Source organism: Cibotium barometz, chromosome 18 (genome assembly GCF_041138505.1).
Source record: "Cibotium barometz isolate CiBa-2024 chromosome 18, ASM4113850v1, whole genome shotgun sequence".
Taxonomy (NCBI): Eukaryota; Viridiplantae; Streptophyta; class Polypodiopsida; order Cyatheales; family Cibotiaceae; genus Cibotium; species Cibotium barometz.
In genome coordinates, this window is record NC_141063.1 from 31,669,948 (window position 1) to 31,696,645 (window position 26,698).

Consider the following 26,698-nt stretch of genomic DNA (forward strand, 5'->3'; position numbering starts at 1 on the left):
CCATCTAAAAAGCTATATGCCTCCTTGCCTGCCACTCTTTCAAGCACATGTTCAGAATATGGCAAGGGGTAATGATCCCTTCTAGTGGCTGCATTAACCTTTTTGAGATCAACACACACTCTGAGTTTCCCATTCTTCTTTGGCACGATGACTATCGGAGAAACCCATTCTGAGTGCTCAATTGGGTATATGAATCCACATTTTACCAGCTTTTCAATTTCCTCTTGTACAATCTTTGCATACTTAGGATTCATTGGGTAGGGACGTTGCTGGACTGGTTTAGCAGTGCTAATCATTGGAATCGTGTGTTGCACCACCGAAGGTGGAACACCCTTCATATCATGATATGTCCAAGCAAATATGTCCTTGAATTCTTTAAGAAGCTTCGTAAGTGCAGCTTCTTCCGCCTTGGTGAGGTCTTGAGCAATAAAAACTGGTTTAGACTCCTCACCCGGATCTGCTAAGTCTATCTCCTTGACTACCGCAGGGCCATCGTAGACACCGCTACTCCCATTGGGCTTTTGTGTAGACTACTTTACGTTCCCCTGTGGTGAATGATTTGAAATGCTCGGGTGCGGGGTGTAAGTCTACTGGTTCTTGTTGTGCCAGGCTTTTTTCTTTCAATTCCGCTTCCTTTTGCTGCTGAGCCAACTCTTGGTTTTGTCGCCTTCTTGCAGTACGACTTAGTTTTGGCTTCTCTTCGATTTCTAATTGGGCGATGTCATGAGGTTGCGGAATACACCACATGACACTTTGGAGGTATTGTCCCCAATTATCCGCTATCTTCCGATGAGCGTCAATGGCTCCTACATAACTAAGCCATTTTGCAGTGGATCTTTCCTTGTTTATTGCAGTGCATACATTAGCTCGATAGCATTGGCGCTTATATCTCGTTTTCTTCTTACCAAGTTTTTGATTTTTGTTTCTATCAGATTCGGACTCACTTGGTCGATCTTCACTTTCGGATGAACTGCAGGAGGTCACTGTCCTAGGCCTTGAGCACCTTGCTTCCACCTTTGGGTGAATATTTGATTCATTTTTCCCATCAGGCTCAGGGTCAGTTTCTTCTTGAGATTCATACTCAGAGTTGCATTGGTCAGAGTCTTCGCTACTTTCAGTGTCGGTGGAGTTTGCCACTTTCTCGCCATCAGGGGTCAAGTGCATAACACCTATCATGTTTATTGGCACTAACGGTGGCATATCTTGCCCCTCAGGTGTTACCCAACTTGTGCCTCTATTTCCCCATGTGTCTATGGTTGCCGCTAGGTGTACCCAATCCACGTTATCCGACTCAGTCATACCCGGTAGGACATCCATGTAAGGAGAATCTTTCCCATCATCAGTCTCTTTTTTGCATGTATAGCAATACCTTAATGGGGCGGAATGAACAGTGGTATCCGATCGATTATCGATGATAACCTTGCTTCCTAAAGGATGTGCACGACCATTCTCAAGATCAACTCGAATGACAGAGTCCTGGAATTGTAGGTAGACATGGTTTTTCGACCAGTCGTGTACCATTTGTGCTTCCCTCATGAAAGGACGTCCTAAGATCATTTGATATGACATAGGATGCTTGGAGAAATCCATTACAATGAAGGTATGTTTTACCTTGTATCCGAGGACCTTGATCTTAAGGTCCCTTAACATTCCAATAGGTTTAGCTATGGTTCCGTTTGCCATCTTAACCACTATGTTTGTGACTTCGAGGTGAGGCCTTCCCATAGATTCCCAACAGTTTTTAGTCACAATGCTCACGCCAGCACCACCATCAAGGATTCCCTTTAGAGTTAATCCCTTGGTAGTAATGGGGAGGGTGGCATTAGATTCGTCCCCTTCAAAGTACTCACCCAACTTGTTCACAGGTATTTCCACGACCGAATCTTCATCAAATTTGGGTTGTAGATCCCAATGCTCCCCTTCATCTTGAAGCGTGTCAGGTCTATCCATATTTGCAAATTGTGGTAGCCCCGCCTTTAGTTCTCCATTGAGAAATGCCTGAAGAGCTACGAATAGCTCAGGATCTCCGTATAATTTGGATATGATCGTGGTTCTGATCTCAGAGGACATGAAATCCATTAGCTTAGACACATTCAACGGTACTTTTCGAGACATCGCCCCTTGACTAGGGACTGGTGAAGATGGAATCACTTCCTCTTCGATGGGGTCAGGCATTCCCTCACTAAACATTCTTTCCAGCAAGAAGGGTGTTTGCCCACTTCCTGATGTCCTATCCTCACTTTCTTCCCGAATGATACTAGGTATAGCTAACGGTTTATGGTTCCTGTGAGGCTGAACTTGCGTAGGAAACACTGTGTCTGGAATTTTGATTTTTCTCGGGTTTGGCTCCAGTCCTCTTTGTGTTTCTTCCACCAAACCCCTTAAGTGTTGCACTTGTTCAATCTCCTCAACTGGGTTTGGGTAAGTTCCAATCCTTTTCTTGAGGGTTTTTGGCCCACGTGGCTTGTCTTGGGGAGTCTCAGTCAGTTTGGGTGGTCGAGAGGGCATTAACTGACTTGGTTGTGGGGTCGAGGAAGTTTCCTTCTGTTTTCCCTTATTTATGTACTCGTTTGATTCTCCTTCATTGAGCTCCCGAGTGGGTTCCTCCCTTAAGGTAGTGGCTTTGGTCCCCATGGTTTCTATTGAATCAGAATCATCTTCGGGATCATTCATATACACGGGGTCGTCTCCTGTCCCTATGTTAGTCTTTGAACTCGGCTTGGAGCTCGTGGCATTAAGCGATCTCTTTCGTCGTGTTTTCTTTTTCTTTGCCTGAGCGATTGATGCAGTATCCCTCTCTTCAAGAATGTAGTTTTGATTTTGAAGCATTGACCGTGTAACTACATTCGCGGGTACAACGGGTGTGGCTCTTCGTGCTTGGTTGGTGACCTCAACCAAATTCAATGGCGTAATCTTGGGTGCATTAGGATTATGTGGACATTGAGCGATCAAATGATCTATGCCACAACGATTACATGTAAGTACCGGCATTCCCGATGTGCTCCCTTGATTTGGTTGCATCTGAGTAGCGATCTTTTGTAACCTATTAGGGCACTCCGCTACACGATGCGGTCCACCACACTCATAGCATTGAAGAGGTGGTCTCCTCGCCAAGGTATTAAGGTTTTGCCCTCTTGTGGCGAGAGCAGCCGCTTGATATACAGGCTTAACTTGCCCGAAATGATCCTCCATGTAGTACTGGGGAATCATTTCAAACGTATCAATCCCGTATGGAGCAGTAGGGTCTATCTCCTCTTCATAATCCCCACATGCACTATGTGACTCACAACCCATCTGGTTTATTGGGGTAATCCTTGGATGTGGAGGTTGTGGTCCTAGCACTGGCGGTGGTAACGGCACAGACTGAACTACATTCGGATTCCTTGGAACTATGTGCTGTGACGGTTGCTCGATAGGTTGTGCAGGCATTAGCGCGGGTACTTGAGGTGTGTTTGACCAAGCTAGTGGTGCCTGGTTTGCCAACATTCGCTTAAGTGTTAGGCAATCTTTAGATTGATGGCCATACTTACCACATGCATTGCAATTCCCATTGAATTTGACTCTGAATGTGGGACATTCACTCGTGCTATGTGGTCCTAAGCACACCGAACACCATTGTTGCTCTCTTCTTGGGTACATATGGCTATTCTGAGGAGCTCGATTACCCCTAAAGTATTCTTGGAGAGCCTTAGTAAGGTCGGTCACAGATATTTCAGATATCTTGGGCTCCTTGGCAATAGGTTTTACCGTCATTGGCTCGTGCCCAGATACTTGCGAACTAACGGATTTTGTTTTTGAAGACACCTTTTTACCTGCAATCATCAAGTTGTCTTCTAACTGGATTGCATTGGCAGTGACTGCTTCCCACGTTGTAAGACCTCTAATGACTAGGCCATTGTAAATGTCCTCGTGGCGCAATCCTCGGATGAATCTATCGAGGAGTTGGTTGTTATTGAAGCGTTCATCGGGAGTGCAGCGAGAATTTAGATGCTTCAATCGACTTATAAAGTCTCTCACTGACTCCCCTTCCTCGCGTTCAGCTTTTTGGAGTTGAGATGCTACTCCCCAAAGCACACCCTCACGTATGTATTCTTTCAAGAACAATCTCTTGAGAGTGGGGTAGTGAGTGCGCTCTTCAACCCTTAAGGTTCGATACTAATCTCCGGCCTTCCCACTCAAGGTTAAGCCTAAGGCTTTACACTTATGCAGCTCATTGTGTTCTTCCAAGGAATCACACACGTGCTCAAAGACTTCAATGTGCTTCCTAACATCCTCGTTACCACTGAAGTTTTGAGTGAGCTTAGCCACTTGTACTGCCTTGCTTCTAGGTTCTCTCTCAGGCATGCCCCGCATGTTTTCCGCAATGGATCGTCCGATCGTCTGAGCAAACGCTGCGAGATCACCTAGGTGAGCAGGCATAGCTGGTGGAGGCACTTCCGGGATAGCGTGGTTGATTGGAGTTGGCGTTGGTCTGAGTAGGTTGGCAAATGACATAGGATATGATATGTGGCTAGGCCTAGCTCCTCTTGGATAATGGTTATGATAAGGCGGTCGTGGAGCATACGCCATTGGCATACTAAGAGGCGTAGGAGCTACCTGAGCATGAGTAGCGATAGGTTCATAGGGTCGATAGGCACTGGCACGCACTGTTGTAGGTACTGTTCCACTAGGTAGCGGTGTCGTACTAACTACAGCGGTAACAGGTGCGCTTTCTGTCATGCTCATCATTGGGGTAGGCATTGTGGAGTCCTTAATGGAAAGTTGAGCCAAGGTTGGAAAGCTAAAGTTACTACTCGTGGGCTCAACCTGCATTGAGACTCTAGGCGAAACAACATATGAAGGGTCTATGGGACTCACCGAGGGAGTCTCCAATTGTGATAGGGTTGGTTATTTGGCCTTGCCCGTATCCAAAAATCTCATAGGGCCAGTGGAAACTAGGTCCACTCCCCTATTTTGCCTCTCAATTTGGATAATTCTATGAATAACATCACATATCATTTGCTGTTGCTCTTCTAGATTAGTGGCGCTAGATGTAGATCGTAGGACTTCTAACCAACCTACATGATATGTGTAACCCGTGTATAGGTCCGTTAGAGTCTCTGTGTGTAGATCATATTCCCAATTTTCATTGAGAAATATCCCATCCAGACTTGGTGTGCCAAACGGTTCTCTTGAAGTGGACGCAATGTCACTTCTTATGGATTGGCTCCTAGGGACCTCTACTTTAGGAGGAGCATCGGAATGTGGTAGCTCAGTAGGGCCCTCATTGAACGAAGTGGGTAGAATATCCACATGGACACTCTTTGGGAGGGTAGGGTCTACATAAGAGGTGAATGGCGAATCTACTACCCCTCCTTCCTCATTTACTTCGCTTGTCGCATGTTCAGAGCGTGTAGCTCTACTAAAAGTCTCTATTAGACGACTAAACATGCTAGATCCAGGTTGTGGGGCCCACACTGGCATGTTTTGGCTTGTCTCCTCAGGGTTCTTGGTAGGGTGTCCTTCCATGGTTTCTGAGTCAGAAGATGAGTCACTATCCACTATTCGTGGATCTTGGGTCGCACTCCCTTGGGTTCCAGCCGAAGGCCAAGATGCCAACGTGGAGGGATGGTGTGAGCCTGCGTAGACTGAAACGCTTTCTAGTGGTTCAGGCTCTAGCACCCGACCAGAACGTAGATGCATGTGACGTGGGTACCCTACGTGCGTTGGTAACTACCCTTGAAGCCCACACAAGTGGTTTCTTGGGTATTTTGCACCTCGTTTTTACTTGTTTTTAGATTGTTTTTAACTCGTTTTTGACCCCCTTACTTACGGTCGAACTTAGACTAGGGCGTGTGATAGCTCGAAACGAGCGTATCGTTTAAAGGGTCCTAGTGTGCTTTACAGCACCGTGTTCGCCTATCTAGAGCTCCTGTAGTCCTCAAAACAGTCCGTTTCCCTTGGGGGGAAGGGGCAAAAGCCTATTTGCTTGTGGAGGAAAGGGTGAGGGCTTTATTCCACATACTCACTTTACTCCTTGGTGAGTGGGCTACATATAGGGCACAACTTCCCATAAGCTCTCACTTGAAAGAAAGCTATGGAGGCTCACTCTCCTATATATATATATATCAAAAGACCGAGACCGAGACCGAGGCCGGGGTCGTGGTCGTGGGTCAATTGGGGTTCTTTCTTTTCAAAATTTTTTTCTCCAATTAGAAAATCTTTCCTCTCCACATGTTCGGTTCTTTCTTTGAAAATAAAATTTAATTTTTTCTTTTTTTATTTTTTATTTTCTATTTTTTTTTATTTTCTGTTTTTTTTGTGAGATAAGTTTTCTATGGTTTCCTTAGGGTTCAGCCTTGGCCGCGGCGCAGTTCGCACACACAGCACAGATCTGGGGATTCAGAAATCCCTCTCACATGCATAAACCAGATAACAGAACGCACGCCCACACGCGGAGCGAAAAAATAACAAAAGAAACAGAAATGCAGAAGACAAATTGCAGAAACAGAGATTGCAAACCACAGAAACACCTCAACAGCAAACACACAGTCGCTTTCCTACAGTGTAGATTAAACTTCACGCAGCAGCAGAGCTGCAAACTGGAGCTTGGTGCAGGGCAACTCCCCGGCAGCGGCGCCAAAAATGTGCGCTTTTGCCGCACAGGTCGTAGCTGGGGACTTGCCAGACACCGTATGCGAGCCACGAATGGCTACAAGCATATAACCAGGGAAGGAAGCTCAAACAGAATGCCAAAGGGTGTGTCACTCACCGCTCAACCGCCGCCTTGAAGGATTCCCGCGTCGCAGCTGTGAAGGAGGAGCCGCCGTCGCCGCTCTACCGCCTCGCCGCCGTCTCGCCGTGCCGCTACACAGTGCGCTCGATCGCCCTCTCACTCTCTCTCTCTCTCTCTCTCTCTCACACACACACGCAGGAGAAGGAAACCAAGGAGATAAGGCAAGAGCACTCTTGTATTCACAACACATGAGAATGAGGATTTTAGGGTTACATTTGACTCTTATAGGTGACTTGGCCGTTCACACTTGGGCGCCCATACATGGCCGGCCGACCTTAACCCTTATCCTACTGATATCCAAGGTGCGCCTCTCATCGGCGATCACCCAATCCCTTCATCCTTAACATATGGTGCCGACAAGCCCGGCCCATGACTCAGAATATTTAAATTAATGACGTAAAATATAGTACGTTGCCATGTCCGCCATGGGTTAACATGTGTTTAGACAATCATCTTATGAAATTGTGCTTGTATCTTGGGGGTGTACACGCAAGATATTTGTATAATAAGTTTGAGAAATAAGATTGGGGAGGAATCTTTTTGAGGAAAAATATAGGGTGATCAAATTAAGAAACTAGTGAGAGACTGATTGACTAGAGGGATAGACTAAAACTTTGTTTAGAGAAATTTTCAAGATATATCTCATTAATTTGCATATTATAAATTATTAAAATTACAACTCCATTAAGGTTTGAATAGTTGACGTGTGAATGCCATCCATTGGATCCTTTACACTTGGATGATCATCCAAGATCTTGAACCCATCTCAAACAGACATGGGTCTAACTTCGGATGTGTAATTACCAGAGGATCATGCTCTTAGATGTGTTAATCCCAAGATACTAGATGTGTAATTTTTGGAAAACTAATCATCTCAAACGTGTTAATCTTGATAATCTTTGGATGTGTCAATCCCAAGGTACCAGATGTGTAATTCTCAAAAAATGAAGATCTCAGATGTATTAATCCTGAGTGCCTTAAGGCATGGTGCTATGATAAGTATTTGATAGTTTTGAACTTTTCATGGTTGGATACAATGAAAGAAGCAAGTTCACCCTTGCTCATCTAAAAAACATAATAAATGCCAAATTAGTTGGAAGCACTATTGTCAATCCAACCACAAGAAACAGAATCAGTTATGGGATGCCATGAAAGTACACCTTCGTGAAAGGTTTTGTTCTCTAGGATTTCGAGAGGATAAAATGAATGAATTTTTGGAGGTAACCCAAGAAGGGAAGACCCTACACTCAGAATACCACCAAAATCTTGCTAAACTTCTCCAATTAGCTCCATAAATGGATGACGTAACTCTTCTCTATTGATTCATTTGGAAGCTTAATCTACCATTGAATAACCTTGTCAAGAATGCAAAACCATCTTGTATTTTAGAAGCCATAATTATAGCCAGAGACTATGATAAAGTTTTCTTATATAGAAAGTGTCGAGAAGGCCATGAGTCCTTCCATGTTAATCAAGAAGAGGTCCCCTAATTCAAGAGAAACGTCAAGCCCACCCTTGGCTACAAGGAATCATGAGCTATAGCAAAATTAGGTCAAGAAATAGGGATAGCAAGATTAAAGATAATTGAATTCAACAAGTATTTCTATGAGTAAATAGAAGAGGATTGGTGCAAGATTCATGTGAAGTAATGTACATGATGAATAGAGGTATTCTAGAAGACAATACTAAGATTAAGCAATTGCTATCATAGGTTAGATTACGTAAAGGATTGATTCCCTTACGTTTTTCCATGACAATTTGTTAAGTACCATATTACATGGGGGTATAGAATGAGAAATTTGTAAGGAAGGATTATGATTTTTTTTAAAAAAGGTTCATATCGTATGAGAGGTATATGGATGCATGAACTTAGGATAATAAGGCCAATTAACTTTAGAATAATAAAGACCTTTTGGGGGAACAACAAAACGAGCCAAACACATGAAATAAGGGACTCTTTAGGAACAATGTTTAGATAAAAGAAGATTTCTACATAGCGGGGACACCACTTTGGATGAGACAGGAGGATTCACTTACATACTACCCCAGCTCGCAGAGATGAGAACATCTCAAATCTTTTAAGCAGGGGAGATTGTAAGGTCCCTCCCCCAAGTCATGTATGTGTCTCTTTTAAAATAGATTTCAAGAAGGAAAGAGAGTGCACTTAGAGAAGAGTGAGACAATAAGGCTAGAAACATTAGGAAAGTGATAGAATAAAAATATTAGCTCCAAAAATCCTAAAAGAAATAAGAAGACAAGAACAGTTCTATTAAGAGATAAGTATCTCCAAACATAGAAATTCAAATTTAGGTAATAGGAGGTCGTATTTAGAGTACTTTTACATATTTAGAGTCTATGCACGCTAAAAATGTGGAAAAGCAACACGTTTCTAAAGATGATGCATTTGTGGCTATATACAGACTTTTATACCTATTGTACCTATGCTAGCTTATAGACGAGATACCTTCCGGTTCTTTTGAGTGGGTACATGAACATAGTCTGAGTTTTTATGAGAGAGTTATGGCCGAAACAATTTGCTGGTTCTGTCAAGGTCTCTACACACAAGGAAATTGTAAGAATACAGCTAGTAGCTCCACAAGGTGATTCTAGACCTTGAGATGCATATATCCCCTCATTCTTATCTAATCATAGTATGTCGACCTTGGAAAATAAAGTTAGCTTGCTATGACTTTTATGAGGAAGAGACTACTACCCCATAGCTTTTCTTTTAAAGAAAGAATAGCATGTCGTAGCCCTGCAAGAGAAGGCTACTTTGCCACCATAGACCTTCGAATGGGAGAAAAGTCAGAGTATGAGTAAGAGGAGATAAAGCTTGGGGGATGATCGGATGATTTCAATCGTAAGTGAAGGTATTAGAAGACTCTCTATTGTCATATATCAATTTTTGAATCTCATATTAACGAGGAAAGACAACGATAAATGATAAATTTCTAGAAGGTCTATATATATATATAATTTTTCAATTATATATCATTCTTAGGGGTTGAGGTATGGCCCCGGCTTCTCTATTAATTGTTAATAGTTATCTATTTGGTTGATTTACTAGTTAAAGTTTTTATTCTTTTAAACAACAGCATATGCCTTAATAAAGAATGTCTTATCACAATCTCAAGTTGAAATGCTAAAATCTTTGTGAAAGGGTTGTTTTCCTACGGTTTAGTTGAGTAAATGGATTGTTATCTTGGTTAAATTAAGGTACAAGTACAACTTCTCCCTGCCTTGATGTTACCCCGTTCTTGTGCTTGTGTAGCCGGACAGCAAAGACATTAGTAAGGCCCGGAGTCGACCCTTGATATCCCTCATACCATTGGGAGAATGAGGTTCGCCAATTGAGGTGAGTGATTGTGATGTTGTCTAGTTTTGAGGGCCTAGGCTAGTGCCGTGAATAAGCTCACCCTAGTGCGTAGACATCCCTCTTAGGGGCGGGAGGATCGAGCGACGGAGCCTGGGGGGGCAACAAGCCGGCTTGAGTCCTCGCAAGATACTAACGAGACGAGGTGTATGGTCTTGTAGGGTTTTTCCCAGCATGTAGAGGCTGGAAGGCTGAATTCTAGATCATCGGCAATATAAAGGAAAAGAATAAGAGAGCCAGTTTGGCTTGTATATGGAATTGATTCTTGTATAAAGTTATATATATATATATCTTATCTTTAGCATTATTATACTTTGGAAAGAGGTTGTTTTAACGAACCTTAATTAAGGAACATGTTTATTTATGTCAACAATGTGGTAGGATTAATTAGAAAACAAATTGACGCGTGAGTAGGCTGGAAAGTGGGAGGATGGAATGCCCCGACAGCACCATGCTACAGACGGGTGGACCGATTAGTTGGGTAACTTTCCAAAAGATTAAGTGAAAGCCCTACGCTAAATAAATAGGTTCTCGGGGAACTCTATTCTTGAAGACTAGGCCAGCGGTTGTGCCTTGTAAAGGATGAGGAAAAACACATTGTCTCTAGGCATCAAGATTAGTAGTTGCCCAAATTATGATCAATTACCCTATGGGTAATTTGACTCTTAGAAGACCACGCTCCCCCTATGGGATAGGACTAGGTCTTACCTACAAATCGTATCCTTGAATCTTTACATGGTCAAGGTGTGGACGACTACAAAATTTTCTCCAAGCTAAGACTTAGTAGACTATCTTAAGTGTTTCCCCTATTTGGAAAGGGGGAACCTTACAATTGGTATCAGTGTAAAGGATAAGGGATTAAAACAAGTCATTGTTTGTCATATGAGGATGAATCAATCATCTCTACTGGCCATAGAAGTGGTTTAAATATCCTCACATATTGAGACAATCATCCTATGAAATTGTGCTTGTATCTTGGGGGTGCACATGCAAGATATTTGTACAATAAATTTGAGAAATAAGATTGGGGAGGAAACCTTTTGAGGAAAAACATAGGGTGATCAAACTAAGAAACTAGTGAGAGACTAAATGACTAGAGGGATAGATTGAAATTTTGTTTAGAGAAATTTTCAGGATATATCTCATTAATTTTTAGGATATATCTCATTAATTTTTATATTATAAATTATTAACATTATAACTCCATTAAGGTTTGAATAGTTGACGTGTGAATGCCATCCATTGGATCCTTTACACTAGGACGATCATCTAAGATCTTGAACCCATCTCAGACAAACATGGGTCTAACTTCGGATGTGTAATTACCAGAGGATCATGCTCTTAGATGTGTTAATCCCAAGATACTAGATGTGCAAGTTTCGGAAAACTAATCATCTCAGACATGTTAATCCTGATAATCTTTGGATGTGTCAATCCCAAGGCACCAGATGTGTAGTTCTCAAAAAATGAAGATCTTAGATGTATTAATCTTGAGTGCCTTCAGGGGTGGTGCTATGATAAGTATTTGATAGTTTTGAACTTTTCATGGATACAATGAAAGAAGCAACTTCACCCTTGCTCGTCTAAAAATCATAAGAAATGCCGAATTAGTTGGAAGCACTGTTGTTAATCCAACCACCCCACTGGAACCAGAATCAGTTATGGGATGCCATGAAAGTACACCATCGTGAAAGGTTTTGTCCTCAATTCATTGGTTCTGTCGAGGTCTCTACATAGGGAAACTGTAAGAATGTAGCTAGTAGCCACAAGGTGATTCTAGACCTTAAGATGCATATATCCCTTCATTCTTATCTAATCTCTTGGAAAAGAAAGTTAGCTTGCTATGATCTTTATGAGGAAGAGACTACTACCCTATAGCTTTTCTTTTAAAAAAAGAATAGTATGTCGTAGCCCTGCAAAGAGAAGGCTACTTTGCCATAGATCTTCGAAAGGGAGAAAAGTCAGAGTACGAGTAAGAGGAGATAAAGCTTGGGGGGATGATTGGATGATTTCAATCGTAAACGAAGGTATTTGAAGACTCTCTATTCTCATATATCAAGTTCTGAATCTCTTATTTTAACGAGGAAAGACAACGATAAACGACAAATTTCTATAAGGTATATAAATATTTTATTTTTCAAATATATATATCATTCTTAGGGGTTGAGGTATGGCCCCGGCTTCTCTATTAATTGTTAATAGTGATCTATTTGATTGATTTACTAGTTAAAGTTTTTATTCTTTTAAACCATATCCTATGCCTTAATAAAGAATATCTTATTGCAATCTCAAGTTGAAATGCTAAAATCTTTGTGAAGGAGAAGGTAACATGGATTCTAGCCCTATGGTTTAGTTGAGTAAATGGATTGTTATCTTGGTTAAATTAAGGTACAGGTACAACTTCCCCCTGTCTTGATGCTGCCCCATTTGTGTGCTTGTGTAGCCGAATGGTGGAGATGTTAGTAAGGCCCGGAGTCAGCCCCCCATGGTATCCCTCATACCATTGGGAGAATGAGGTTTGCTAATTGAGGCGAGTGATTGTGATGTTGTCTAGTTCTGAAGAGGGCTAGGATAGTGCGGTGAATAAGCCCACCCTAGCACGTAGAGATCCTTTGAGGGGCAGGAGGATCGAGTGACGGAGCCTGAGGAGGCGACAGGCCAGCTTGAGTCCTCGCCAGCTATGACGAGGTGTACCCCATAGGTTTTTTCCCAAGCATTAGGACCTCAATGGAAGGCTTCTTGGGCCCTTTTATTTGGCAGTTTAAGGAGTCAAACCTTTTCTCTTAAGAAGAAACGTTTTCTAATTAGAAGCTTCAAGACGGCTACTTTATTCGAATTTGAATTTTGGGAAAAAAATGGAATTTAAAATCTAGCAGACAAAACCATATCATGTAACATATCTATGGAAAGCTCTTGATGCGTAGATCACGGATCTATAATCTTTGCTCAAATCGGAGCTTGTATGTAGAAGTTATGGAGGTCCAAAAATTGTAAAATTGCCTTCCCCCTTTTTGGGGGGAAAAGTGCACCCTTTGACCACTCTTACACCTCTCTTACAAACCCAACATTTCAGTCCACATGGCAACCCCCCATTTGGATATTCCTTAATCACCTTGATTAGGCTTGGGCAAATTAAAGGGCCCAAGAAGACCCCATTCACTTCCTAATGATGTAGAGGCTGGAAGACTGAATTCTAGATCATCGGCAGTATAAAGGAAAAGAATAAGAGAGCCAGTTTGGCATGTATGGAATTGATTCTTGTATAAACTTATATATATATATATCTTGTTTTTAGCATTATTATACTGTGGAAAGAGAGTTTTAATGAACCTTGTGAAAGGGTCCTAATTAAGGAACATGTTTATTTATGTCAAGTGTGGTAGGATTAATTAGAAAACAAATTGAGGCATGAGTAGGGTGGAAAGTGGGCGGATGGAATGACCCGATGGCACCATCCTACCTACGGACGAGTAGACCCGATTAGTCGGGTAAATTTCCAACAGATTAAGTGAAAGCCCTATGCTAGATAAATAGGTTCTCAGACAACTCTATTCTAGAAGACTAGGCCAGCGGCTGTGCCTTGCATGGATGAGGAAAAAAGTGTTGCCTCTAGGAATCAAGATTAGTAGTTGCCCAAATTATGATCAATTACCCTATGGGTAATTTGAATCTTAGAAGACCACACTTCCCCTGCGAGATAGGACTAGGTCTTACCTACAAATCGTATCCTTGAATCTTTACATGGTCAAGGTGTTGACGAGTAGGAAATTTTCTCCAAGCTAAGACTTAGTAGACTATCTTAAGTGTTTCCCCTATTTTGGAAAGGGGGAACCTTACAATTACAAAGAATCTAGTTTTAGTTGGCCAGATGATTGAGCAGGGTTTGCGGGTCTAGTTTAACCTTGATGGCTGTTATGTAGAAGACTTTAAAGATGTTGCAAAAGGCAACAGAGTAGAGAGAATGTTTACATTGAATGTAAATATGCCTGAAGTGAGTGCTGCAATGTTTGCAATCATTCAGGAGTTGTTTGCAATCATTCAGGAGTTGTTGCAAATACAAACATTTGGCATAAGAGAATTGGGCATGTAAATGTGCAAAGAATGAAGTCTATGTAGACTAAAAAATTTGTGATAGGGCTGCCGAAGTTTAAAGTTGAAGGTATGCAGAAAGTATGTGAAGCATGTCAATTTGAAAAGCAAACAAAGCATGTATTTCCACATGACAAAAATGTGAGCAAGAATGTACTAGATGTTGTGCATTCAGATGTATGGGGTCTTGCAAATAATATGTCTATGGGTGGCTGCACGTACTATGTAGCATTCATGATGACCACACGAGGAAAGTGTGGGTGTATTTCATGAAGGAGAAGAGTGAAGTGTTCACTCATTTTCAGAATTTTAGAGTGATGGTGGCTGAAAAATAGACAAGAAAGTATGTGAAGTGCCTAAGGTCAGATGGAGGGGAAGAATACTTCTCTAATGAGTTCTCTGAATTCTGGCAAAAGAATGGCATTCATAGATAATTTACATGTAGATACACTTCACAGCAAAATGGATTTGCTGAGTGGAAAAATAGGCACATTGCACAGATAGCACAGGCATTGATGGCAGAGAAGAATATGCTACATAGCTATTGGGGTGAGGTTGTGTCTACAACATTTTATATCATGAACATGACTCCTACTGCATCCATACAGCATCCATACATGATGTAACGCTAGAGGAGAAGTTTATTGGCAAGAAACTTGATTTGTCTCCTACTACATCCATACAGCATCCATACATGACTCCATACAGCATCCATACATGATGTAACGCTAGAGGAGAAGTTTATTGGCAAGAAACCTGATTTGTCTCACTTGAAAGTTTTTGGATGTATTGCATATGTGCATGTGCCAGATGAGTTGCGTACTAAGCTGGATCCAAAGGTAAAAAAATGTGTGTTTTTTGGGTATTCCCTTGAGCAAAAGGTATATATATGCTATAATCCTGCTGTATTGAGGGTAAGCAGGGATGTTGTATTTGATGAGATGAGTAGCTGGTATGCTGCTGAAAAAGATGCTGTTGGGGCTGATGTAAGTGGAAATGTGGTTGCATAGAATGCAAGTCAGTAATCATAGTTTGAGTGGACCAAGAGAGTCCTCATCCAGCGGTTCTATTGATAGACCATGGAGTGGCAGGCTGTGTCATAATACCAGTCCTGGAAATGTAGTTGGTACATTACATAAAGGTAAAGAGAAAGCGGTTGAGCCCCTTGGTATGCCTGATATTTTTGCAGGGCATTCTCTTGTTGATGGAGAGTCTAGTGGCGCAGAGATGAGCCTTAATGATGAGGAGCTTGGGATTCCAGCAATGAGGACACCTGGAGTAAAGAAGGTTATGGAAGCAATGAATGAAATGTTATAAAGATCTGGAAGAGTCAAAAACCATGTGCAGAGGTTGACTCATGATAGTTATGTGGCACATCATTATGCTTATATGGCAAAAGTTATGCAGGTTATAGAACCCACATGTTTTGATGAGGCTATTGGAAATGTGTGTTGGGAGAAAGCCATGGATGAGGAGATGGATGCATTGTATGGAAATGAGACTTGGGATTTGGTGCCATTACCTGAAGGCAAGAAAGAGCTATTGGTTGTAAGTGGGTGTATAAGGTGAAACATAACAGTGATGGTAGCATAAGTAGGTACAAGGCTAGATTGGTAGCCAAAGGATATGCACAAACACATGGGATTAATTATGAGAGGAGACATTTGCCCCGATTGCAAAGATGGCAACTATGAGAGTTGTGATTGCAGTGGCTGTATAGCTAAAGACCGTTTTTTACATCAGATGGATGTAAAAAATGTGTTCTTTCATGGTGACTTGCAAGAAGAAGTGTATATGGATCAGCCACCTAGTTTTGAGGATACAGGTCACCCGGAGTATGTATGTAAGCTTTGTAAGGTTTTGTATGGGATGATGCAAGCTCCACGAGCATGGCATGACAAGATTGCTAAGTATCTTGTCACTATTGGTTTACATATGGCAGATGCAGATCACTCTTTATATGTGCGCAAGAGTGATAAGGGTATTGTGTGAAAAGATGCAGGGGAGAAGAGAGCTTGAGCTCTTGCAAACACACACACTCACAAAACACACTCACAGAACCCTAAAAGAGAACACACAAGGTGAGAGGCTGAAAATCTTCTTCTTCTTCACTCAACACTCAACACATCATATACAAAGATAAGAGTACACACAATGAAAAGGTACTCAACCAAATACATACTAGGGTTCTCTATAGTGTGAACCCAACTAAATGAGCTGGTGCTATAACTATGCCAGCTCTATAATGGCTGTCACCACACAGCCTGTCATCCCACTGGTCGCATATCACCCATGATCTCACCAACCATGCCAGTGGTGTAAGTGTGGGGCCTATCCCCCCAGGCGGGTTATCAGTGTCCACCGCCTCACTAGATGAGCTCAATATCTCAACACTCCCCCCTCGAGCTCAACTCCATCGCATGTACACCAAGCAAAGCCCTGAATCTACAGAGCTTCTCTGTACCCAATGCTTTGGTGAAGATGTGACGCAACCTGATCCTGTGTGGTGCTGACATAAACAAGGTCAACGTCTCCTGCCAAAACCTTCTCTCTGACAAAATGGTAGTGGACCTTTATATGCTTCGTGTGTGAGCATGAAACACTGGGTTCCTGGCCAACTGTATACTGCTAATGTTGTCACAGAAAATGACAACTTGTCTATCCACTGATAGACCCAAATCTGTAAGTAGCTTTCTCAACCAAGCTACCTCACATGCTGCCACCATAGCAGCACCTCTGTACTCGGCCTTTGGTACTGGATAGAGAAATTGTAGGCTGCTTCTTGCTGCTCCAAGTCACAGTAGCACTCCCCAAAGAAAACATGAAGCCACTAGTAGATCTTCTATCTGAGATACTACCAGCCTAATCAGCATCTGTGTACCCATGTACACATATCTCTGTCCCAGTTTCATAAAATAGTCCACATTGCAAAGTAGACCTCACATATCTCAGTATGCATCTCAATGCATCCAAATGTGGCATCCGAGGAACTTGTATAAACTGACTCACCAACCCAACAACATAGCTCAAATCTGGCCTGGTGATCGTCATGTAGATCAAGCTTCCTACTATGTGCCTATACACATAGTAGGATCCTCCAAAATCTCTCTTGAATCTGCACTCAACTTGCCATTCTGATCCAATGGCACTGAGATAGGCTTACAGCCTGTCATACCATACTTGGACAACATATCCAAGCCATACTGTCTCTGCAGTAATCCAATACCATGTGGTGACCTAATCACCTCAATGCCCAAGAAATATCTGAGCTCCCCCAGATCCTTCATCTCAAACTTCTGTCTAAGCAAGATATTTACATCAAATATCTCTGTATCATGGTCCCCCGTAATGATCAGGTCATCTACATAGATGACAACAAGCACAACCCCTCTATCACTGTGTCTCACATACAGCGAGAAATCTGCGTTGGCTACATGAAAGCCAACAGTGATAAGATATTTAGAAATCTTGTCAGACCATGCTCTTGGTGCTTGTTTTAAGCCATACACGACCTTCTTCAACCTGCAAACATGCTCGGGGTGACTCACATCCTCATAACCAGGTGGCTGCAACATATACACCTCTTCCTACAAATCCCCATGCAAGAATGCATTCTTTACATCCATTTGATGATGTAAAGACCATTGCTTTGACGCAAACATGCTCGGGGTGACTCACATCCTCATAACCAGGTGGCTGCAACATATACACCTCTTCCTACAAATCCCCATGCAAGAATGCATTCTTTACATCCATCTGATGATGTAAAGACCATTGCTTTGACGCAGCCATTGCTATCACAACCCTCACTGTTGCCATCTTGGCAACTGGGCTGAAAGTTTCCTCTCATAACCAATGCCATATGTCTGCGCATATCCTTTGGCTACCAATCTAGCCTTGTACCTGCTTATGCTTCCATCACTATTATGTTTTATTTTGTACACCCACTTGCATCCAATGGCTTTCTTGCCTTTAGGCAATTGCACTAAATCCCAAGTCTTATTTCCATATAGTGCATCCATCTCCTCATCCATAGCTTTCTCCCAACACACATTTCCAATAGCCTCATCAATGCATGTGGGCTCTACAACCTGTACAACTTTTGCCATGTATGCATAGTGATGTGCCACATAACCATCATAGGTAAATCTTTGCACAAGATTCTTCACTCTCCCAGATCTTCGTAGCTTTGCATTCATGGCTTCCATAGTCTTCTTTACACCAGGTGTTCTAGTATCCCAAGATCCTCATCAAGGCTCATCTCTGAGCCACTAGACTCTCCATCAACATGAGAATGCCCTGCAGAAATGTCAGGCATACTAAGGGACTCAATCACTTTCTCTTTGCCTTTATGTGATGTACTAATCACATTTGCAGGATTGGTATTATGACACAGCCTGCCACTCCATGGTCTATCAACTGAACCACTAGATGAGGACTCTCCTGGTCCACTCAAAGACTGTGATTTTACTGACTTGCATTTTGTGCAACCACATTTCCACTCACATTAGCCCCAATAGCTTCTTTTTCAGCAGCATCCCAGCTGCTCATCTCATAAAAAACAACATCCCTGTGTACCCTCAACTCACGTGTAGCAGGGTTATAACACCTGTATCCCTTTTGTTCAAGGGAATACCCAATAAACACACATTTTTCAGCTTTTGGATCTAGCTTAGTTCTTAGCTCATCTGGCACATGCACATATGCAATGCATCCAAAGACTTTCAGATGAGACAAATCAGGTTTTCTGCCAGTAAACCTCTCCTCTGGAGTTACATCATTTATGGCTGCAGTTGGATTCCTGTTCATGATGTAAACTACTGTAGAAACAGCCTTAGCCCAATAGCTATGTGGCATATTCTTCTCTCCCATCAATGCTCGCGCAATCTCAGCAATGTGCTTGTTTTTTCGCTCAATAACTCCATTTTGTTGCGGAGTGTATCTGCATGTAAACTGTCTCCGAATACCATTCTTCTTCAAAAAATCAGAGAACTCATTGGAGAAGTACACTCCCCCTCCATCTGACCTTAGGCACTTTACATATTTCCCTACTTGCTTTTCAACCATAACTCTGAAATTCTGAAAATGAGTGAACACCTCACTCTTCTCCTTCATGAAGTATACCCACACTTTCCTTGTGTGGTCATCAATAAATGTCACATAATACCTGTAGCCTCCCATAGACATGGTCTTCGTAGGACCCCATACATCTGAATGCACAACATCTAGTGCATTTCTGCTCACATTTCTGTCACATGGAAATACATGCTTTGTTTGCTTTCCAAATTGGCATGCTTCACATATTTTCTGCATACCTTCAACTTTAAACTTTGGCAGCCCTATCGTCACAATTCCTTTAGTCTGCATAGACTTCATTCTCTGCACAATTCCTTTAGTTTGCATAGACTTCATTCTCTGCACATTCACATGTCCAATTCTTTTATGCCAAATGTCTGTGTGCAACAATTCCTGAACCATTTGCAAACATCGCAGCACTCACTTTAAACATTCTGCCCACTCTGTTGTCTTTTGTAACCAACATGCACTTGTCTTTAAAGTCTTCAACACATAACAACCATCAGGGTTAAACCGAACCTGTAAACCCTACTCAATCATCTGGCCAACTGAAACCAAATTCTTTGTTATGTTCGGAACATGAAGTACATCTGCAAGGTACTTCACTTTGCCATCCTGTATATACAATGGCACATCTCCAACATGGGCAATTGGATGACCAATGTCATCCCCTGTTTCCACAAAACCTGGTCTTTCAAGGTTTTTCATTTCCTTGAACTACTCCCCATGACTTGTCATGTGATTCAAAGCACCCGAATCAACGTACCATACATCATCTTTATGTGTTGCTTCAATATTTTTCGACATGGCATTAACAACATGCTGCATAACAAACAACCTTTCATTATCCTCATTGTTTTTGCTCAAGGATGCATAGTTGTTTTGCTACAATTTTCCATTTTGCATGTCAGCCTGCTTCTTATAACAATCTGCCTAGGCTTACTACAATAAAAACATCCACGTGTATCATTATACTGCCTTTGCCAATTTCCACGACCTCTTTGACTCCCCTTGCCTCTAAATTGGCCTCTTCCACCTGCGTGTTATTGTTGTTGTTGTGAATTCTAGGAGGACTGTTGTTGTTGTTGTTGCTGGCCATAATTCTAATTACCTGTTCGGCCACCTCCTTGGCCACGTCCACGGCCTCCTCTACCTCGTCCTCTTCCCGAACTTGTGTAGAAGGCTTGTTGCTCTGAACTGTTTTTGTTTTGTGAAGAGTGTTGGTCCTCACCCAAGATCTTCTCTTCTATAATCAACATGGACACCAAATCTGTGAAATTGGGAATGTTTTCTCGAGTCTGAATAGACGTCTTGAACGCCTTGTATTGTGGCCCGAGACCACGTAGATAGACTTCCACCATATCATCATCATCTACTGAAACGCCAATAGATGCAAGGGATTCCACAATACCCTTGATCTTCAATGCTGTATAGTCATTCACAGACATACTCTTTTTCTCCACAGTATGAAGTTCATTCTTCAACTGTATCTTTCGTGCCTTGGTATTCGTTTCATAGAGTTTTACCAAGGTGTCCCATGCCTCCTTGGGGGACTTGGCATCCTGTATGTGCCCAATCATGGTGTCCTGTATAGTGAGATAGAGAGCCAATACATAACTTTTCTGGCTCCTTGGTTCCAATCCTTGAACTCTTTCACATCTGCAGTAGTCGGATTGATCTCTGGTATCTCCGGTGCCTCTTCATGCTCACCTTCTATGTAGTCCCAGCAGTAACCCTTTCCCATCAGGAAATTTGTTAACCTGGACCTCCAAGCATGGAAGTTGTTTTTATGAAGCTTCTCAGCAACAATCTGGTTTATGCCATCATTTGACATCTTGCCAGACACACAAATTTACCAGAAACAGCACTCTGGTTTTGTCCTACACAAACTGCTGTATTTTCTACAGTGGTACTGTACTACACTCAAATGTCACAACCAGTGACCTCAATGTGCATACATACACCCAATGGCAACAACTGTTTGACCTCAATGTGCATACATACACCCAATGGCAATTGTTTGACCTCCTTGCAGCACACACAATGTCTGCACAACCAATCTATCTTCTTGCAATTCTTAAAATAGAGTTCTGCACAAAATCGATGACTTACCCGCAGTGCTCGAAATCGTCTGCTTTTCAAAAAACGGGGATCCTAACGCGCTCGAAACGCGTTTAGGGCCCGAAAACCTAGTTTGATAGGACAATATAGTTGCCCTATAGCTTTACTCCCGCAAAGAAAGTTCTTCAATCAGAGATCGTTTGCTGGTGCCTCCTGTAGAGCTCCCGACAAGGGTGTAGTCGCCAACACACAAATAGGGAAGAGTAGTTGAAGCTCTTACCCTCGTACCGCTTCCTGTGCTTCTCTTGCTTGCAGCTCAGCCCTTAGCATGAACCAGGCTGTGATACCATGAAAAGATGCAGGGGAGAAGAGAGCTTGAGCTCTTGCAAGCACACACATACTCACAAAACCCTAAAAGAGACCACACAAGGTGAGAGGCTGAAAATCTTCTTCTTCTTCACTCAACACTCAACACATCATATACAAAGATAAGAGTACACACAATGAAAAGGTACTCAACTAAATACATACTAGGGTTCTCTATAGTGTGAACCTAACTAAATGAGCTGGTGCTATAACTATGCTAGTCTTTAGTATGGCTGTCACACAGCCTATGATCCCACTGACCGCATATCACCCACCATGATCTCACCAACCATGCCAGTGTTGAGCTCGATATCTCAACATTGTGATCATCACCATATATATAATGATCTTACTATTGGGGATGATCTTATTCGCACACTTGCGGGTATTTGGCTTTCACAGAGACAATATGTATTGGACATGTTGTCCAAGTATGGGATGGCTGATTGTAAGTCAATCTCGGTGCCATTAGATCAAAATGGCAAGCTTAGTGCAGATGCAGGTTATGTGTTGGAGGATCCCACTATGTACAGGAAGATTGTGGGGAGTTTAATCTATGTCTTGATCAGCAGGCCAGATTTGAGCTACACTATTGGCTTAGAGATCCAGTTTATGCAGGTTGCGTGCAAAATCACATCTTGATAGTGTGCGATGCACACTTTGGTATTTGAGGGCCACTGTTGATTATGCATTGTTTTATGCAAAAGGTGTACCATTGGAGCTATATGGGTACACAGATGCAGATTGGGCAGGTAGCATCTCAGATAGGAGATCTACCAGTGGATTTATGTTTTCCTTGGGGAGGGCTGCTATGACATGGAGTAGCAAAAAGCAGCTCACAGTTGCCTTGTCGAGTACAGAGGCAGAGTACAAAGAAGCTGTGATGGCAGCGTGTGAGGTAGCTTAGTTACGCACCATGCTACTTGCTGATTTGGGGTTGCATGTGGAGAGAAAGGTTGTAATATATTGTGACAATCTTAGCAGTTATACAGTTGGCCAGGAACCTAGATTTCCATGGATGGACAAAACACATTGAGATACATTACAAAACACATTGAGGTACATTACAAAACACATTGAGGTACATTACCACTTCATAAGGGAGAGAGTCTTGGCAGGCGACTCGACTTGGCCTACGTCAGCACATAAGATCAAGTCACTGACATCGTCTCACGAAGGCCTTTTTGGACCTGAGAAGCTTTGCAGATTTTGAGATATTCTTGGAGTTCATGAGTTGGAGTTGATCTTGAGGGGGAGTGTTGAGATTTCAAGCTCAATATGAGCTAACACTCACGAGGCACTTGCATGACCGTTTGACATTTACATCACTGGTGGGTTTGCTAGCTGCTTGGCACCGACAGATCTTTGCTAGAGATTCTACAACTGGACTACACCAACTAGTCCACATCCACCCACTCCTCTTAGCATGTTCACATTATGGACCGCTTGTATATACTCTATTATGTGTGGTAGTCACTTTATCTTCTCTGTAGACCTCTTTTGTTGTGTGGTGAAGAAGAAGAAGAATTTTCAACCTCTCACCTTGTGTGTTCTCTTTTAGGGTTTGTGTGAGTGTGTGTGTGCTTGCAAGAGCTCAAGCTCTCTTCTCCCCTGCATCTTTTCACACAACACCATGATTACATCTCTTAAGGGAGGAGGTGAGAGTTGGCAGTGCATGCTAGGAGTTGACCTCGACTATGACTACCCTTTATGCATAGATGTTCTTGAAGATAGCCAGAGTTATGTGGACGTGATTTCTCATGATACTATGACTACCCTTTATGCGTAGATGTTCTTGAAGATAGCCAGAGTTATGTGGACGTGATTTCTCATGATACCATGTTGAAGGGTGATGAGGATAATGTGATCTTCGAGTTTCTATGTTCTCTTGATTTATCATTGCAGGTGCATGATGCTTTATCTCATGATGAAACAGTGACATATCGACATAGTGATGCCATGGCTTCTTATTGTTATGATGATCTGTTCTATGATTGAGGAGGATGAGATTCTTACTTCAGTGTATTCTCATGATGATGTTATCTTGTTGAGGGGTATGCCAATGGGTGCGATGCTTTCCATATGCGAGTGTTTGTGATGCAGATGCACATGAGGTTCCTATTGTGGAGCCTATTCTTATGATGTTACATCATGATGTGACTCTTGTTCTTGGATTAGAGCTAGTCTATGCGATCCCACATGAGTTCTATGTGGCATTGGTGTGGTAGCCCATATTCATGATGGACTTCTTTTTCTTCATCAAACAATCATGTTTGCCTCTACATTATCTTGCCCATGTGTCTTGCATGGCAGTGCACTAGGGAGATGGAGCAATTTTATGATGTGGATCAGAGCCATTTCATGATGATGATGCAGTGGATTTTGTAGCTTTGGCTCCCATTGAGCCAATTTATGATCATTCTTTTGATGATGATGATATCTTTTATGATGCGATGTCCAAGCTAGACTATTATGATGCTCTAGATGATATTCTAGTGGAGGAAATACTCTTGATCACCTTTGGTGGATTATTCTTATATAATTGTATTCCAGTGGAGGAAATACTCTTGATCACCTTTGCTGGATTATTCTTATATAATTGTATTCTCTTTGGGTGATGATCCGACCATCTATATGCTTTCTTGATGCAGTGCTAAGATCCTATTTGGCATGGTTTTATGGTGATAATCTTTCACCATGTGCTTCATCGACTTATTCTTTTGGTGGTATGCCTTTCTTGGCATGTGTCCCAACTATTGGAGGATCAACATTGTTATATGTTCCAGATTCTCTGGATGTTCTTCATTGACATATCTTTATAGTGATAGGCTATTTTTGGCCTATTATGTAGATGTTGGAGCTTCATGCAAATTTTTATGTGGTAGTTTTACATCGTCCACTCCATGCTCTTGGAGTGTGGATCTCATTACTGATTCATAGTTCCATATATTCATATTGTATGATTTAGCATGGTATTGCATATACCTCATGGGATTTTATTTCTGGCATACATCTATCATCTATGTGGGTTCAATTTTTGGATTGGGAATTTGACCCACCGTATGTGCTAGGTGTTAGTATGCATATGAACCTTTAGGAATTTAATAACCCATACCCCTTTGCATCCCCACATCATACCTTTTCATATTACCTTCATCTTGTATTCAACGTGCATAATCTCTCATTCAATACAATGGTTTGTGGATCTATGAGCATATTTTCTCTTTGTGAAAATCTCATGTTGAGGATTGCCCCTCAACAAGCAGAAAAAGGCCAACTTGGGGGGCGAGGTAGACACCAATCAAGATATAACAAGTGATAGTCTCAAACGCTCACAAATTAGTAATGAGGTAGTGTCATTGTTTTTGAAAAAAATAGCTGCAATGATTTTTGAGGTAGTGAGAGATGTATGGGGGAGAGTGTTTCTTCATCCATCGCTCAATCATGTTGAAGATAAAAAGAAGAAAATAGAAGTGTGGGTTAACGAAGCAATTGTCTCTAGGTTTTGAAATACCCTAGCTATAGTGAAACAACCTAGGTCAAATGAAGAGCTATTTCTTAAAAGGAGTAGCATGATCATCCTAATGAATTCTACTGGGTTTGCAAGGAAGAAATAACATCAATGTTTGCAATGTCTCAAGAACATTGAACATTCATTGTATGTTGCACGCACTAGTCCTTTTGGAAGATGGATGTTTGCCCCTGAAAACATGCCAACCGGCAAGACCGCACCAGTTGTACCATAGAAGAGGTGAAGTATTTGGTATTTGAGATCTGGTGATCCCATAATAAAGTCTCGCCAAATAAGAAGGACGTTTTTCGTAAATGATTGGGAAGCAGAAAATCGTACGAGAAACATGTGACACATCTCCTTGAGATGTCGCCAGGTAATATCATATGTCTGGATTGTCTATGGCGCAACATGAAATACTATGAGTATAGTAAGTGGGTGAGATGAATCTTTTCTAATGCATGGTTAATAGCTTTGATTTAGGTTATGCACAACTAAAAGCTTGTATTAGCTATTAGGAACTATCTTTTGAGCCAATTGTCCATAGTAGCTATCCAAAGGACTAGGTTACAACAAGGAATATCAGTTACGAGCTAGTAGCTATATGTGAGAATAGTTGTGAACTAGTAGTATCTATCTATATGTTTGAACTAGTATTGAATTTATGAACTAGTAGTAGCTATCTATACATTTGAACTAGTATTGATTTCCTAAAATAGTGTGAGCTATTACTTTATAGTAGCTACCTCATGACCTAACCTATAGACTAGTACCTATCTCCTAAAATAGTGTGAGCTAGTACTTTATAGTAGCTAGTACTTTATAGCACCTATCTCATGGACTACTACCTATGTTCTAAAGTAGTTGTGAGCTAGTACTTCATAGTACCTAACTCTTGGACTAACTGTGAACTAGTATCTATCTCCCAATGTAGTTGTGAGCTAGTAAATTATAGTAGCTATCTCATGAACTAGTACCTATTTCCAAAGTAGTTATTGGAGCTAGCACCTAATAGTAGCTATCTTAGGAACTAGTTGTGAACTAGTACCTATTTCCAAAGTAGTTATTGGAGCTAGCACCTAATAGTAGCTATCTTAGGAACTAGTTGTGAACTAGTACCTATCTCCCAAAATAGTTGTGAGCTAGTACCTAATAGTAACTATCTCAAGAACTAGTCGCTATCTCTCAAAATAGTTATGAGCTAGTACCTACTAATAGTAGATATCTCAGGTCTTTCAAGTTTTCCTTGAGGCCTTCATCAAACATAATTTTGTTTACAAATGGTAGGTTGAGCGTCAGTAGTGGATTTTGCCAAGAACTATACATTCCAAGAGCAAAACAAAATACAATCAATGCATTGGAAATCCAATCATGTTACTTTTTTTGTGTATATAACATATGCTTATGTTGTGGGCGAGGTTCAAAAGACCGTCCACTTCTATATCTC